Raw genomic sequence first — 17,262 nt, forward strand, 5'->3', positions numbered from 1 at the left:
TGCTCCAGACCAGGCTCAGGGAGCAAACAGCCCCAAGGGAAATCAGGATCCACCCTGCTCCACCACAAACATACCAAGAAAACGGCTTCTTCGCAAACACTTCAAGCATACTGCTCCCTGTCAAACACATCAAGCAAACTGCTGCATAGCAAACATAAAAAGCAAACTGCTGCACCCCAAACACACCAAGCAAACTGCTGCACCACAAACACCAAGCTAACTGCTGCACTGCAAACACACCAAGCAAACTGCTCCACCGCAAACACACCAAGCAAATTGCACCAACCCACACGCACAAGGCCCAATGCTCCAACCCACCCACACAATGCCCTCTACTCCAGACCAAGTTCAGGGAGCAAACAGCTCCAAGGGAAATCAGGATCCAATCTGCTCCACCACAAAGACCCCAAGCAAACTGCTCAACACAAACACACCAAGGAAACTGCTGCACCACAAGCACATCAAGCACACTGCTCCACCACAAACGCACCAAGAAAACTGTTGCACTGCAAACACACGAAGCAAACTGATCCATCGCAAAAATACCAAGCAAACTGCTCCTGCGCAAACACATAAATCACACTGCTCCCCGGCAAACATATCAAGCAAACTTCTGCAAAGCAAACACACAAAGCAATCAGCTGCACCCCAAACACCAAGCAAACTGCTGCACCACAAACACCAAGCATACTGCTCCACCGCAAACACACCAAGCAAATTGCACCAGCCCACCCGCACAAGGCCCAATGCTCCAAACCACCCACAAAAAGAGCTCTGCTCTAGACCAAGCTTAGCGAGCCAACAACTACAAGGGAGATCAGGATCCACACTGTTCAACCACAAACACACAAAGCCAACTGCACCACCACAAACACACCAATCAAACTGCACCACAGCAAACACAAGCACACTGCAGCACGCAAACACATCAAGCAAACTGCTGCAACGCAAACACACAATTCAAACTGCTGTACCGCACACACACCAAGCAAGCTGCTACACCACAAACACACCAATCAAACAGCTCCAACCACCTGCACAAGGTGCAATGCTCCGACCCACCCACACAAAGCGCTCTGCTCATGACGAATCTCAGGGAGCAAATATCTACAAAGGAAATCAGGATCCACACTGCTCCATCACAGATAAACCAAGCAAAGTGTTCCACCACAAACACACCAAGCAAACTGCTCCACCACAAACACACCAAGCAAACTGTTTCACAGCAAACACACCACGCAAACTGCTGCACTGCAAATACACAAAGCAAACCTCTCCACCACAAACACACCAAGCAAACTGCTCCACCAAAAATACACCAATCAAACTGCACCACCGCAAACACATCAAGCACACTGCTCCACTGCAAACACACCAAGCAAACTACTCCAACTCTAACACACTAAGCAAACTGCTGCACCGCAAACACACCAAGGAAACTGCTGCACCACAAACACACCAAGCAAACTGCTCCACTGCAAACACACCAGGCAAACTGCTGCACCACAAACACGCCAAAGGAAACTGCTGCACCACAAACACACCAAGCAAACTGTTTCAAAGCAAACACACCAAGCAAACTGCTGCACCACAAATAAACCAAGCCAACTGCACCACTGCAAATACACCAAGCAAACTGCTCCACTGCAAACACACCAAACAAACTGCTCCACTGCAAACACACCAAACAAACTACTGCACCGCAAACACGCCAAGCAAACTGCTCCACTGCAAACACACCAAGCAAACCTCTCCACCACAAACACACCAAGCAAACTGCTACACCAAAAACACACCAAACAAACTGCTCCACCGCAAACACAACAAGAAAACTGCTCCTCTGCAAACACACCAAGCAAATGGCTCCTCCGCAAACACACCAAGCAAACCTCTCCACCACAAACACACCAAGCAAACGGCTACACCAAAAACACACCAAACAAACTGCTCCACCGCAAACACAACAAGAAAACTGCTCCTCTGCAAACACACCAAGCAAATGGCTCCTCCGCAAACACACCAAGCAAACTACTGCAACGCAAATACACCAAGCAAACTGCTCCACCGCAAACACACAAAGCAAACTGCTACACCGCAAATTCACCAAGCAAACTGCTACACCGCAAACACACCAAGCAAACTGCTCTGCCCCAAACTCACCAAGCAAACTGCTGCACCACAAACACCAAGCAAATTGCTGCACCGCAAACACACCAAAAAAACTGCTCCAACCCACCCGCACAAGGCCCAATGCTCCAACCCACCCACACAAAGCGCTCTACTCCAGACCAAGCTCATGGAGCAAACAGCTCCAAGGGAAATCAGGATCCACACTGCTCCACCACAAATACCCCAAGCAAACTATTCCAACACAAACACACCAAGGAAACTGCTGCACCACAAACACTTCAAGCACAGTGCTCCACCGCAAACGCACCAAGCAAACTGTTGCACTGCAAACACACCAAGCAAACTGCTCCATCGCAAACATACCAAGCAAACTGGTCCAACCCACACGAACAAGGCCCAATGCTCCAACCCACCCACACAAAGAGCTCTGCTCTAGACCAAGCTTAGGGAGCGAACAACTACAAGGGAAATCAGGATCCACACTGTTCAACCACAAACACACCAAGCAAACTGCGCCACCACAAACACAACAATCAAACTGCACCACAGTAAACACATCAAGCACACTGCACCATGCAAACACATCAAGCAAACTGCTCCACCGCAAACACACCAAACAAACTGCTCCACCGCAAACACATAAGCAAACTGCTGCAACGCAAACACACAATTCAAACTGCTGCACTTCACACACACCAAGCAACCTGCTATACCACAAACACACCAAGCAACCTGCTACACCGCAAACACACCAAGCAAACTGCTCCACCCCAAACTCACCACGCAAACTGCTGCACCACAAACACCAAGCAAATTGCTGCTCCGCAAACACACCAAGCAAACTACACCAACCCACCCGCACAAGGCCCAATGCTCCAACCCACCCACACAAAGTGCTCTGCTCCAGACCAGGCTCAGGGAGCAAACAGCCCCAAGGGAAATCAGGATCCACCCTGCTCCACCACAAACATACCAAGAAAACGGCTTCTTCGCAAACACTTCAAGCATACTGCTCCCTGTCAAACACATCAAGCAAACTGCTGCATAGCAAACATAAAAAGCAAACTGCTGCACCCCAAACACACCAAGCAAACTGCTGCACCACAAACACCAAGCTAACTGCTGCATTGCAAACACACCAAGCAAACTGCTCCACCGCAAACACACCAAGCAAATTGCACCAACCCACCCGCACAAGGCCCAATGCTCCAACCCACCCACACAATGCCCTCTACTCCAGACCAAGTTCAGGGAGCAAACAGCTCCAAGGGAAATCAGGATCCAATCTGCTCCACCACAAACACCCCAAGCAAACTGCTCAACACAAACACACCAAGGAAACTGCTGCACCACAAACACATCAAGCACACTGCTCCACCGCAAACGCACCAAGCAAACTGTTGCACTGCAAACACACCAAGCAAACTGATCCATCGCAAACATACCAAGAAAACTGCTCTTGCGCAAACACATAAATCACACTGCTCCCCGGCAAACATATCAAGCAAACTTCTGCAAAGCAAACACACAAAGCAATCAGCTGCACCCCAAACACCAAGCAAACTGCTGCACCACAAACACCAAGCAAACTGCTCCACCGCAAACACACCAAGCAAATTGCACCAGCCCACCCGCACAAGGCCCAATGCTCCAAACCACCCACAAAAAGAGCTCTGCTCTAGACCAAGCTTAGCGAGCCAACAACTACAAGGGAGATCAGGATCCACACTGTTCAACCACAAACACACGAAGCCAACTGCACCACCACAAACACATCAATCAAACTGCACCACAGCAAACACAAGCACACTGCAGCACGCAAACACATCAAGCAAACTGCTGCAACGCAAACACACAATTCAAACTGCTGTACCGCACACACACCAAGCAAGCTGCTACACCACAAACACACCAATCAAACAGCTCCAACCCACCTGCACAAGGTGCAATGCTCCGACCCACCCACACAAAGAGCTCTGCTCATGACGAATCTCAGGGAGCAAATATCTCCAAAGGAAATCAGGATCCACACTGCTCCATCACAGATAAACCAAGCAAAGTGTTCCACCACAAACACACCAAGCAAACTGCTCCACCACAAACACACCAAGCAAACTGTTTCACAGCAAACACACCACACAAACTGCTTCACTGCAAATACACAAAGCAAACCTCTCCACCACAAACACACCAAGCAAACTGCTCCACCACAAACACAACAATCAAACTGCACCACAGTAAACACATCAAGCACACTGCACCATGCAAACATATCAAGCAAACTGCTCCACCGCAAACACACCAAACAAACTGCTCCACCGCAAACACATAAGCAAACTGCTGCAACGCAAACACACAATTCAAACTGCTGCACTTCACACACACCAAGCAAGCTGCTATACCACAAACACACCAAGCAACCTGCTACACCGCAAACACACCAAGCAAACTGCTCCGCCCCAAACTCACCACGCAAACTGCTGCACCACAAACACCAAGCAAATTGCTGCACCGCAAACACACCAAGCAAACTACTCCAACCCACCCGCACAAGGCCCAATGCTCCAACCCACCCACACAAAGTTCTCTGCTCCAGACCAGGCTCAGGGAGCAAACAGCCCCAAGGGAAATCAGGATCCACCCTGCTCCACCACAAACATACCAAGAAAACGGCTTCTTCGCAAACACTTCAAGCATACTGCTCACTGTCAAACACATCAAGCAAACTGATGCATAGCAAACATAAAAAGCAAACTGCTGCACCCCAAACACACCAAGCAAACTGCTGCACCACAAAGACCAAGCTAACTGCTGCACTGCAAACACACCAAGCAAACTGCTCCACCGCAAACACACCAAGCAAATTGCACCAACCCACCCGCACAAGGCCCAATGCTCCAACCCACCCACACAATGCCCTCTACTCCAGACCAAGTTCAGGGAGCAAACAGCTCCAAGGGAAATCAGGATCCAATCTGCTCCACCACAAAGACCCCAAGCAAACTGCTCAACACAAACACACCAAGGAAACTGCTGCACCACAAACACATCAAGCACACTGCTCCACCGCAAACGCACCAAGAAAACTGTTGCACTGCAAACACACCAAGCAAACTGATCCATCGCAAAAATACCAAGCAAACTGCTCCTGCGCAAACACATAAATCACACTGCTCCCCGGCAAACATATCAAGCAAACGTCTGCAAAGCAAACACACAAAGCAATCAGCTGCACCCCAAACACCAAGCAAACTGCTGCACCACAAACACCAAGCATACTGCTCCACCGCAAACACACCAAGCAAATTCCACCAGCCCACCTGCACAAGGCCCAATGCTCCAAACCACCCACAAAAAGAGCTCTGCTCTAGACCAAGCTTAGCGAGCCAACAACTACAAGGGAGATCAGGATCCACACTGTTCAACCACAAACACACAAAGCCAACTGCACCACCACAAACACACCAATCAAACTGCACCACAGCAAACACAAGCACACTGCAGCACGCAAACACATCAAGCAAACTGCTGCAACGCAAACACACAATTCAAACTGCTGTACCGCACACACACCAAGCAAGCTGCTACACCACAAACACACCAATCAAACAGCTCCAACCACCTGCACAAGGTGCAATGCTCCGACCCACCCACACAAAGCGCTCTGCTCATGACGAATCTCAGGGAGCAAATATCTACAAAGGAAATCAGGATCCACACTGCTCCATCACAGATAAACCAAGCAAAGTGTTCCACCAAAAACACACCAAGCAAACTGCTCCACCACAAACACACCAAGCAAACTGTTTCACAGCAAACACACCACGCAAACTGCTGCACTGCAAATACACAAAGCAAACCTCTCCACCACAAACACACCAAGCAAACTGCTCCACCAAAAATACACCAATCAAACTGCACCACCGCAAACACATCAAGCACACTGCTCCACTGCAAACACACCAAGCAAACTACTCCAACTCTAACACACTAAGCAAACTGCTGCACCGCAAACACACCAAGGAAACTGCTGCACCACAAACACACCAAGCAAACTGCTCCACTGCAAACACACCAGGCAAACTGCTGCACCACAAACACGCCAAAGGAAACTGCTGCACCACAAACACACCAAGCAAACTGTTTCAAAGCAAACACACCAAGCAAACTGCTGCACCACAAATAAACCAAGCCAACTGCACCACTGCAAATACACCAAGCAAACTGCTCCACTGCAAACACACCAAACAAACTGCTCCACTGCAAACACACCAAACAAACTACTGCACCGCAAACACGCCAAGCAAACAGCTTCACTGCAAACACCAAGCAAACTGCTCCACTGCAAACACACCAAGCAAACCTCTCCACCACAAACACACCAAGCAAACTGCTACACCAAAAACACACCAAACAAACTGCTCCACCGCAAACACAACAAGAAAACTGCTCCTCTGCAAACACACCAAGCAAATGGCTCCTCCGCAAACACACCAAGCAAACTACTGCAACGCAAATACACCAAGCAAACTGCTCCACCGCAAACACACAAAGCAAACTGCTACACCGCAAACACACCAACCAAACTGCTCTGCCCCAAACTCACCAAGCAAACTGCTGCACCACAAACACCAAGCAAATGGCTGCACCGCAAACACACCAAAGAAACTGCTCCAACCCACCCGCACAAGGCCCAATGCTCCAACCCACCCACACAAAGCGCTCTACTCCAGACCAAGCTCATGGAGCAAACAGCTCAAGGGAAATCAGGATCCACACTGCTCCACCACAAACACCCCAAGCAAACTATTCCAACACAAACACACCAAGGAAACTGCTGCACCACAAACACTTCAAGCACAATGCTCCACTGCAAACGCACCAAGCAAACTGTTGCACTGCAAACACACCAAGCAAACTGCTCCATCGCAAACATACCAAGCAAACTGGTCCAACCCACATGAACAAGGCCCAATGCTCCAACCCACCCACACAAAGTGCTCGGCTCCAGACCAAGCTCGGGGAGCAAACGGCTGAAAGGCAAATCAGGATCCAAGCTGCTCCACCACAAATATACCAAGCAAACTGCTCCTCCGCAAACATATCAAGCACACTGCTCCCCGGCAAACACATCAAGCAAACTGCTGCACCACAAACACACAAAGCAAACAGCTGCACCCCAAACACACCAAGCAAACTGCTTCACCACAAACACCAAGCTAACTGCTGCACTGCAAACACACCAAGCAAACTGCTCCACTACAAACACACCAAGCAAATTGCACCAATCCATGTGCAAAAGGCCCAATGATCCAACCCACCCACACAAAGAGCTCTGCTCTAGACCAAGCTTAGGGAGCAAACAACTACAAGGGAAATCAGGATCCACACTGTTCAACCACAAACACACCAAGCAAACTGCGCCACCGCAAACACACCAAACAAACTGCTCCACAGCAAACACATAAGCAAACTGCTGCAACGCAAACACACAATTCAAACTGCTGCACTTCACACACACCAAGCAAGCTGCTATACCACAAACACACCAAGCAAACATCTCCAACCCACCTGCACAAGGTCCAATGCTACAAAACACACATACAAAGCGCTGTACTCATGGCAAATCTCAGGGAGCAAAGATCTCCAAAGGAAATCAGGATCCACACTGCTCCATCACAGACAAACCAAGCAAAGTGCTCCACCACAAACACACCAAGCAAACTGCTCCACCACAAACACACCAGGCAAACTGTTTCCCAGCGAACACACCAAGCAAACTGCTCCATCGCAAACATACCAAAGAAACTGGTCCAACCCACACGAACAAGGCCCAATGCTCCAACCCACCCACACAAAGTTCTGGGCCCCAGACCAAGCTTGGGGAGCAAACGGCTGAAAGGGAAATCAAGATCCAAGCTGCTTCACCACAAACATACCAAGAAAACGGCTCCTTCGCAAACACTTCAAGCATACTGCTCCCTGGCAAACACATCAATCACACTGCTCCCCGGCAAACATATCAAGCAAACTGCTGCAAAGTAAACACACAAAGCAATCAGCTGCACCCCAAACACCAAGCAAACTGCTGCACCACAAACACCAAGCAAACTGCTCCACCGCAATCACACCAAGCAAATTGCACCAGCCCACCCACACAAGGCCCAATGCTCCAACCCACCCACAAAAAGAGCTCTGCTCTAGACCAAGCTTAGCGAGCAAACAACTACAAGGGAAATCAGGATCCACACTGCTCCACCACAAACACCCCAAGCAAACTATTCCAACACAAACACACCAAGGAAACTGCTGCACCACAAACACTTCAAGCACAGTGCTCCACTGCAAACGCACCAAGCAAACTGTTGCACTGCAAACACACCAAGCAAACTGCTCCATCGCAAACATACCAAGCAAACTGGTCCAACCCACACGAACAAGGCCCAATGCTCCAACCCACCCACACAAAGTGCTGGGCTCCAGACCAAGCTCGGGGAGCAAACGGCTGAAAGGCAAATCAGGATCCAAGCTGCTCCACCACAAATATACCAAGCAAACTGCTCCTCCGCAAACATATCAAGCACACTGCTCCCCGGCAAACACATCAAGCAAACTGCTGCACCACAAACACACAAAGCAAACAGCTGCACCCCAAACACACCAAGCAAACTGCTTCAACACAAACACCAAGCTAACTGCTGCACTGCAAACACACCAAGCAAACTGCTCCACTACAAACACACCAAGCAAATTGCACCAATCCATGTGCAAAAGGCCCAATGATCCAACCCACCCACACAAAGAGCTCTGCTCTAGACCAAGCTTAGGGAGCAAACAACTACAAAGGAAATCAGGATCCACACTGTTCAACCACAAACACACCAAGCAAACTGCGCCACCGCAAACACACCAAACAAACTGCTCCAACGCAAACACACAATTCAAACTGCTGCACTTCACACACACCAAGCAAGCTGCTATACCACAAACACACCAAGCAAACATCTCCAACCCACCTGCACAAGGTCCAATGCTACAACCCACCCATGCAAAGCGCTCTGCTCATGGCAAATCTCATGGAGCAAAGATCTCCAAAGGAAATCAGGATCCACACTGCTCCATCACAGACAAACCAAGCAAAGTGCTCCACCACAAACACACCAAGCAAACTGCTCCACCACAAACACACCAGGCAAACTGTTTCCCAGCGAACACACCAAGCAAACTGCTCCATTGCAAACATACCAAAGAAACTGGTCCAACCCACACGAACAAGGCCCAATGCTCCAACCCACCCACACAAAGTGCTGGGCCCCAGACCAAGCTCGGGGAGCAAACGGCTGAAAGGGAAATCAAGATCCAAGCTGCTTCACCACAAACACACCAAACAAACTGCTCCTGCGCAAACACATCAATCACACTGCTCCCCGGCAAACATATCAAGCAAACTGCTGCAAAGTAAACACACAAAGCAATCAGCTGCACCCCAAACACCAAGCAAACTGCTGCACCACAAACACCAAGCAAACTGCTCCACCGCAATCACACCAAGCAAATTGCACCAGCCCACCCACACAAGGCCCAATGCTCCAACCCACCCACAAAAAGATCTCTGCTCTAGACCAAGCTTAGCGAGCAAACAACTACAAGGGAAATCAGGATCTACACTGTTCAACCACAAACACACGAAGCAAACTGCACCACCACAAACACACCAATCAAACTGCACCACAGCAAATACAAGCACACTGCAGCACGCAAACACATCAAGCAAACTGCTGCAACGCAAAAACACAATTCAAACTCCTGCACCGCACACACACCAAGCAAGCTGCTACACCACAAACACACCAATCAAACAGCTCCAACCCACCTGCACAAGGTGCAATGCTCCAACCCACCCACACAAAGCACTCTGCTCATGACGAATCTCAGGGTGCAAATATCTCAAAGGAAATCAGGATCCACACTGCTCCATCACAGACAAACCAAGCAAAGTGTTCCACCACAAACACACCAAGCAAACTGTTTCACAGCAAGCACACCACGCAAACTGCTGCACCGCAAATACACCAATCCAAATGCACCACCGCAAATAAACCAAGCAAACTGCTGCAACGCAAACACACAATTCAAACTCCTGCACCGCACACACACCAAGCAAGCTGCTACACCACAAACACACCAATCAAACAGCTCCAACCCACCTGCACAAGGTGCAATGCTCCAACCCACCCACACAAAGCACTCTGCTCTTTACCAATCTCAGGGAGCAAACATCTCCAAAGGAAATCAGGATCCTCACTGCTCCATCACAGACAAACCAAGCAAAGTGTTCCACCACAAACACACCAAGCAAACTGCTCCACCACAAACACACCAAGCAAACTGCTCCACTGCAAACACACCAGGCAAACTGCTGCACCACAAACACACCAAATGAAACTGCACCACCGCAAATACACCAAGCAAACTGCTCCACTGTAAAGACACGAAACAAACTGCTCCACCGCAAACACACCAAGCAAACAGCTTCACTGCAAACAGCAAGAAAACTGCTCCACTGCAAACACACCAAGCAAACCTCTCCACCACAAACACACCAGGCAAACTGCTCTACCGAAAACACACCAAACAATCTACTCCACTGCAAACACAACAAGAAAACTGCTCCTCCGCAAACACAAAAAGCAAATTGCTCCTCCGCACACACACCACGCAAACTACTGCACCGCAAATACACCAAGCAAACTGCTCCACCGCAAACACACAAAGCAAACTGCTACACTGCAAATTCACCAAGCACACTGCTACACTGCAAACACACCAAGCAAACTGCTCTGCCCCAAACCCACCAAGCAAACTGCTGCACCACAAACACCAAGCAAATTGCTGCACCGCAAACACAGCAAGCAAACTGCTCCACCACAAACAAACCAAGCAAACTGCTCCAACCCACCCACACAAGGCCCAATGCTCCAACCCACCCACACAAAGCACTCTGTTCCAGGCCAAACTCAGAGAGCAAACAGCTCCAAGGGAAATGAGGATACACACCGCTCCACCACAAACACACTAGCAAACTGCTCCAACACAAACACACCAAGGAAACTGCTGCACCACAAACACATCAAGCATACTGCTCCACCGCAAACACACCAAGCAAACTGCTGCACCACAAACACCAAGCAAATTGCTGCACCACAAACACACCAAGCAAACTGCTCCACCACAAACAAACCAAGCAAACTGCTCCAACCCACCCACAAAAAGCGCTCTGTTCCAGACCAAACTCAGAGAGCAAACAGCTCCAAGGGAAATAAGGATACACACTGCTCCACCACAAACACACTAGCAAACTGTTCCAACACAAACACACCAAGGAAACTGCTGCACTACAAACACATCAAGCATACTGCTCCATTGCAAACATATCAAGCAAACTGGTCCAGCCCACACGAACAAGGCCCAATGCTTCAACCCACCCACACAAAGTGCTGTGCTCCAGACCAAGCTCAAGGAGCAAACAGCTCCAAAGGAAATCAGGATCCACTCTGCTCCACCACAAACACACCAAGCAAACTGCTCCTTTGCAAACACATCAAGCACACTGCTCCCTGGCAAACACATCAAGCAAACTGCTGCACCGCAAACACACAAAGCAAACAGCTGCACCCCAAACACACCAAGAAAACCGCTGCACCACAAACACCAAGCTAACTGCTGCACTGCAAACACACCAAGCAAACTACTCCACCGCAAACACACCAAGCAAATTGCACCAACGCACCCGCACAAGGCCCAATGCTCCAACCCACCCACACAATGCGCTCTACTCCAGACCAAGTTCAGGGAGCAAACAGCTCCAAGGGAAATCAGGATGCAATCTGCTGCACCACAAACACCCCAAGCAAACTGCTCAACACAAACACACCAAGCAAATTGCTGCACCACATACACATCAAGCACACTGCTCCACCGCAAACGCACCAAGCAAACTGTTGCACTGCAAACACACCAAGCAAATTGCTCCATCGCAAACATACCAAGGAAACTGGTCCAACCCACACAAACAAGGCCCAATGCTCCAACCCACCCACACAAAGTACTGGGCTCAAGACCAAGCTCGGGGAACAAACGGCTGAAAGGGAAATCAGGATCCAAGCTGCTCCACCATAAACACACCAAGCAAACTGCTCCTGCGCAAACACATAAATCACACTGCTCCCCGGCAAACATATCAAGCAAACTGCTGCAAAGCAAACACACAAAGCAATCAGCTGCACCCCAAACACCAAGCAAACTGCTGCACCACAAACACCAAGCTAACTTCTCCTCCGCAAACACACCAAGCAAAATGCACCAGCCCAACCGCACAAGGCCCATTGCTCCAAACCAGCCACAAAAGAGCTCTGCTCTAGACCAAGCTTAGCGAGCCAACCACTACAAGGGAAATCAGGATCCACACTGTTCAACCACAAACACACGAAGCCAACTGCGCCACCACAAACACACCAATCAAACTACACGACAGCAAACACAAGCACACTGCAGCACACAAACACATCAAGCAAACTGCTGCAACGCAAACACACAATTCAAACTGCTGCACCGCACACACACCAAGCAAGCGGCTACACCACAAACACAGCCATCAAACAGCTCCAACCCACCTGCACAAGGTGCAATGCTCCGACCCACCCACACAAAGCGCTCTGCTCATGGCGAATCTCAGGGAGCAAATATCTCCAAAGGAAATCAGGATCCACACTGCTCCATCACAGACAAACCAAGCAAAGTGTTCCACCACCAACACACCAAGCAAACTGCTCCACCACAAACACAGCAAGCAAACAGTTTCACAGCAAACACACCACGCAAACTGCTGCACCGCAAATACACCAAGCCAACTGCACCACCGCAAATACACCAAGCAAACTGCTCCACTGCAAACACACCAAACAAACTGCTCCACTGCAAACACACCAAACAAACTGCTGCACCACAAACACACCAATCAAACAGCTTCACCGCAAACACAAAGCAAACTGCTCCCCTGCAAGACACAAAGCAAACCTCTCCACCACAAACACACCAAGCAAACTGCTCCACCAAAAATACACCAATCAAACTTCACCACCGCAAACACATCAAGCACACTGCTCCACTGCATACACACCAAGCAAACTACTCCAACTCTAACACACTAAGCAAACTGCTGCACCGCAAACACAAAAAGGAAACTGCTGCACCACAAACACACCAAGCAAATTACTCCAACACACCTGCACAAGGTGCAATGCTCCAACCCACCCACACAAAGCACTCTGCTCTTTACCAATCTCAGGGAGCAAACATCTCCAAAGGAAATCAGGATCCACACTGCTCCATCACAGACAAACCAAGCAAAGTGCTCCACCACAAACACACCAAGCAAACTGCTCCACCACAAACACACCAAGCAAACAGTTTCACAGCAAACACACCAAGCAAACTGCTGCATCACAAATAAAGCAAGCCAACTGCACCACCGCAAATACACCAAGCAAACTGCTCCACTGCAAACACACCAAACAAACTGCTGCACCACAAACACACCAAGCAAACAGCTTCACTGCAAACACCAAGCAAACTGCTCCACTGTAAATACACCAAGCAAACCTCTCCACCACAAACACACCAAGCAAACTGCTCCACCAAAAACACACCAAACAAACTGCTCCACCGCAAACACAACAAGAAAACTGCTCCTCCGCAAACACACCAAGCAAATGGCTCCTCCGCAAACACACCAAGCAAACTACTGCAACGCAAATACACCAAGCAAACTGCTCCACCGCAAACACACAAAGCAAACTGCTACATCGCAAATTCACCAAGCAAACTGCTACACCGCAAACACAAAAAGCAAACTGCTCTGCCCCAAACTCACCAAGCAAACTGCTGCACCACAAACACCAAGCAAATTGCTGCACCACAAACACACCAAACAAACTGCTCCAACCCACCCGCACAAGGCCCAATGCTCCAACCCATCCACACAAAGCGCTCTACTCCAGACCAAGCTCATGGAGCAAACAGCTCCAAGGGAATCAGGATCCACACTGCTCCACCACAAACACCCCAAGCAAACTATTCCAACACAAACACACCAAGGAAACTGCTGCACCACAAACACTTCAAGCACAGTGCTCCACCGCAAACGCACCAAGCAAACTGCTCCATCGCAAACATACCAAGCAAACTGGTCCAACCCACACGAACAAGGCCCAATGCTCCAACCCACCAATACAAAGTGCTGGGCTCCAGACCAAGCTCGGGGAGCAAACGGCTGAAAGGCAAATCAGGATCCAAGCTGCTCCACCACAAATATACCAAGCACACTGCTCCCCGGGAAAAAACACATCAAGCAAACAGCTGCACCCCAAACACACCAAGCAAACTGCTTCACCACAAACACCAAGCTAACTGCTGCACTGCAAACACACCAAGCAAACTGCTCCACTACAAACACACCAAGCAAATTGCACCAATCCATGTGCACAAGGCCCAATGCTCCAACCCACCCACACAAAGCGCTCTGCTCTAGACCAAGCTTAGGGAGCAAACAACTACAAAGGAAATCAGGATCCACACTGTTCAACCACAAACACACCAAGCAAACTGCGCCACCACAAACACACCAATCAAACTGCACCACAGTAAACACATCAAGCACACTGCACCATGCAAACACATCAAGCAAACTGCTTCACCGCAAACACACCAAGCAAACTGCTCCACCGCAAACACATCAAGCAAACTGCTGCAACGCAAACACACAATTCAAACTGCTGCACTTCACACACACCAAGCAAGCTGCTATACCACAAACACACCAAGCAAACACCTCCAACCCACCTGCACAAGGTCCAATGCTACAACCCACCCATGCAAAGCGCTCTGCTCATGGCAAATCAAAGGGAGCAAAGATCTCCAAAGGAAATCAGGATCCACACTGCTCCATCACAGACAAACCAAGCAAAGTGCTCCACCACAAACACACCAAGCAAACTGCTCCACTGTAAACACACCAAACAAACTGCTCCACTGCAAACACACCAAGCAAACCTCTCCAACACAAACACACCAAGCAAACCTCTCCACCACAAACACACCAAGCAAACTGCTCCACCAAAAACACACCAAACAAACTACTCCACCGCAAACACAAGAAAACTGCTCCTCCGCAAACACACCACGCAAAATACTGCACAGCAAATACACCAAGCAAACTGCTCCACCGCAAACACACAAAGCAAACTGCTACACTGCAAATTCACCAAGCAAACTGCTACACTGCAAACACACCAATCAAACTGCTCCGCCCCAAACCCACCAAACAAACTGCTGCACCACAAACACCAAGCAAATTACTGCACCCCAAACACAACAAGCAAACTGCTCCACCACAAACAAACCAAGCAAACTCAAACTGCTCCAACCCACCCGCACAAGGCCCAATGCTCCAACCCACCCACACAAAGCGCTCTGTTCCAGACCAAACTCAGAGAGCAAACAGCTCCAAGGGAAATAAGGATACACACTGCTCCACCACAAACACACTAGCAAACTGCTCCAACACAAACACACCAAGGAAACTGCTGCACCACAAACACATCAAGCACACTGCTCCACTGCAAACACACCAAGCAAACTGCTCCACCATAAACACACCAAGCAAATTGCACCAGCCACCTGCACAAGTCCCAATGCTCCAACCCACCCACAAAAAGAGCTCTGCTCTAGACCAAGCTTAGGGAGAAAACAACCACAAGGGAAATCAGGATACACACTGTTCAAACACAAACACACGAAGCAAACGGCGCCACCACAAACACACCAATCAAACTGCACCACAGCAAACACATCAAGCACACTGCACCACGCAAACACATCAAGCAAACTGCTGCAACGCAAACACACAATTCAAACTGCTGCACTGCAAAAACACCAATCAAACTGCTCCACCGCAAACACACCAAGCAAACTGCTCCAACCCACCCGCACAAGGCCCAATGCTCCAACCCACCCACACAAAGCGCTCTACTCCAGACCAAGCTCATGGAGCAAACAGCTCCAAGGGAAATCAGGATCCACACTGCTCCACCACAAACACCCCAAGCAAACTATTCCAACACAAACACACCAAGGAAACTGCTGCACCACAAACACTTCAAGCACAGTGCTCCACCGCAAACGCACAAAGCAAACTGTTACACTGCAAACAAACCAAGCAAACTGCTCCATCGCAAACATACCAAGCAAACTGGTCCAACCCACACGAACAAGGCCCAATGCTCCAACCCACCCACACAAAGTGCTGGGCTCCAGACCAAGCTCGGGGAGCAAACGGCTGAAAGGCAAATCAGGATCCAAGCTGCTCCACCACAAATATACCAAGCAAACTGCTCCTCCGCAAACATATCAAGCACACTGCTCCCCGGCAAACACATCAAGCAAACTGCTGCACCGCAAACACACAAAGCAAACAGCTGCACCCCAAACACACCAAGCAAACTGCTTCACCACAAACACCAAGCTAACTGCTTCACTGCAAACACACCAAGCAAACTGCTCCACTACAAACACACCAAGCAAATTGCACCAATCCATGTGCACAAGGCCCAATGCTCCAACCCACCCACACAAAGAGCTCTGCTCTAGACCAAGCTTAGGGAGCAAACAACTACAAGGGAAATCAGGATCCACACTGTTCAACCACAAACACACCAAGCAAACTGCGCCACCACAAACACAACAATCAAACTGCACCACAGTAAACACATCAAGCACACTGCACCATGCAAACATATCAAGCAAACTGCTCCACCGCAAACACACCAAACAAACTGCTCCACCGCAAACACATAAGCAAACTGCTGCAACGCAAACACACAATTCAAACTGCTGCACTTCACACACACCAAGCAAGCTGCTATACCACAAACACACCAAGCAAACTGCTACACCGCAAACACACCAAGCAAACTGCTCCGCCCCAAACTCACCACGCAAACTGCTGCACCACAAACACCAAGCAAATTGCTGCACCGCAAACACACCAAGCAAACTACTCCAACCCACCCGCAC

The sequence above is a fragment of the Ambystoma mexicanum genome, chromosome 9 (genome assembly GCF_040938575.1).
Source record: "Ambystoma mexicanum isolate Mex_15411 chromosome 9, UKY_AmexF1_1, whole genome shotgun sequence".
Lineage (NCBI taxonomy): Eukaryota > Metazoa > Chordata > Amphibia > Caudata > Ambystomatidae > Ambystoma > Ambystoma mexicanum.